We start from the raw sequence: 2,661 nt of genomic DNA on the forward strand, positions 1-2,661 counted from the left end.
CGCCTCGGCGCTTGGCTGGGAGCGGAGGCAGCGGCGGCCGCGGGTGGGGGGAGGCAGCGCCTGCTCCCTGAGTAGGGGTGTGCAGTACAGGTAGGCCACAGGAGTGCCTCGCTCTAGTTTTGCTGCGATCGTTTTTGCTGTTACGTTTTTGACAGACAAAAATCTGACAGAAGTGGACTGCTGCTTCTGCCAACCGCTCAGCTGCGGAGCTCCTTACACGTTGGCCTTGCCGGTCCTGTCATCCCTCACCCTCCGAGGTCCTCCTGAAAGCGCCTTGTCTACCATGTAACCTGTCATAAGTGAAACACTCCACTCCCATATGTCTCATTGACTTATTTATACGCAGGAACAACCGTACAAGATGCTGTACTTTGCTGAAAAACGCGTTCTCTTACTGGCGTAATGTTTTGCCTCATTCCTTCCCCTCAGAGTTTGCTATCTCACGTTAAATGAGATTGGAAGCTCTTGGGGCGTGCCGTTCTGTGAGTGCTGCTTCTTGGCACCTGTTGTAAAATCTTAAACGTGTGAACAGAAGGAAATACCTCTCAGTGATCTTGATGAGAGATTATATGATTACATTCTTTTTAGGACTGTTAAATACTTACTGTGGTAATAGGGGATAGGCCCCCAGCCCCCTCCACACCTAGAAACCTGGTGTCTGTCATCTGCTTTAAAGAGCCAAACCATTTAAATTTATTAAGCCTTCATACCTTCCCTTCAGGCATCAAAGCTTGTTCAGCTCCCCTAGTGGATATGCATTTCCAGAAGTTGAAAAAGCAAAACTGTCATAGTTCAGACAAGACTGATTAAACTAAATCCAATTTTCTCTGAATTGGACAGTTCAGTATAATTTAATTTGCAAATACTGAAAGACAGAAGTAATTTAAATTAAATTCCTGTTCACCTAAGGGAATCTATTCTACCTAAATTGAATGAAAATTACTTTTTTATAGCCTCTTTTGTGGTATTTTTTCATTTTTTTGCTGTTATGCTTTTATAAATGATGAAAGGAAAATGTTCTTTGTTATGGAACTGTTTCTAGACAAGTGCATTTGAACAGCAGAGATCTTGGAAATTTGTATACTGGTTAAATACTTCTTCCACATATCAGAAGGACTTTGGCTAGCCTAAAAAATCATTATTACATTTGAAAAAAGAAAATAAGTTGAATGAAAGACTGTAGGAAGTTAGAGAGACAGTTTGTGCCTTTTCAGTAGCGTATCAGGTATTTATTTGAATTGTCTCTGCCTTGCTAGTGTCAGAATTGTAACACTGTCAACCCAAGGAGAAGGTACACAACTTTGTAAGAGTGTGAGTGGCTTGCACAAACCTCTGTGAAATTCTGTACACGCAAACACTGCATTTCAGAGTGGCCTTGCAGGGGGTTGAACTGCATTTTAGCTGCCACACTTTCTTGAGGAATATTTGAAAAGAATTTTACAGGTGGTGCATAGAAGTGCAAATTGCATTTACCGTTTTGTAAAAGAAAACTAAGAAACATCCAGAACACGGATACATCAAATTGGTGTGTCATGGCATGGTTTGTACTTAAAAATAGTATGGATTGTATGGTGATTCATTGGCTTGCAAATGGTCTAATTACATATTATGACAGTTTTGGGTATTAGAGTAATTGCATCTGTGATACTTCAGTGGTAATAAAATAAAGTAGAAGACATCAGAGAACTGCATGTCTATAAATACAACTTAGATGGTTTAAGGCATAGTAGTCTCTTATTGATTTATTCATTTCAGGCAGGTAAATTACTGTAGAGTAGAAGCCTCTGATTTCTTGTAATGAAGTTTCAGGACTTTGAGCCACAGGAAGGCAATTGGTGAGAAGACATCCCATGTAAAATGAGTTACTTACTGTGTTAAATACTGATATAACTGATTTCTGATCTTGCTTCCCTATCTCCAACTATGAATAAGTGTTCTGTAATAATCTATGTGGTGTATTATTGGCCAGACTTTTAAAGTTAAATCACTGTAGGCTGGCGGTATATGCTACATCTCTTAGATACATAGTTCGTCCCCAGGCTGTTTGCTTGTGCATTGCCTTGTTAAGCCCCTTGCAGAACTGGGAATTTGTACGCAGGCTCCTAAACAGGTACTGGTAAACCTGGAAACTGCTCTCGGGTAGAAGCTGTAGCTGTCTTCAACACCACAGTATGTGAGATGTTGTGAGATACTTTTCTTCTGCATAGAGCCTTTTAGAAATTATTGTTTTCAAAATTTTTTGAGAATGTTACTCTTTTCGCCTCTGTTAGTAAAATGAAGAGGAAATATATAAACGTGTTTTTAAACCTTTTTTTAAAAAAGTAGGGGGACGTAGCTGGAGTTTGATTTTGTTGCAATATAGCTTCAAAGCCTCACACTTCCAAGTTTGCCTGGAACCTGGAACTGCTGAATCTCATTAGAAATCAGACTTTTTTTTTTTTTTTTTTTCCTTTTTTTTTTTTTTTAATACTACAGAGGATTCTTATTTGGGCCGTATAGAGCTTTTTTTTTTTTTTTTTTTTTTTTCCTTTTTTTTTTTTTTTAATACTACAGAGGATTCTTATTTGGGCCGTATAGTTTGGTTCATGTGTCTTGTCAGTAATGCACGGTTGAGTATTTTCTATACTTCATAGTTAGTCTAGGCAAAATTGAGTATTTCGA

The sequence above is a fragment of the Egretta garzetta genome, unplaced genomic scaffold (assembly GCF_000687185.1).
Source record: "Egretta garzetta isolate BGI_Z169 unplaced genomic scaffold, ASM68718v1 scaffold16, whole genome shotgun sequence".
Taxonomy (NCBI): Eukaryota; Metazoa; Chordata; class Aves; order Pelecaniformes; family Ardeidae; genus Egretta; species Egretta garzetta.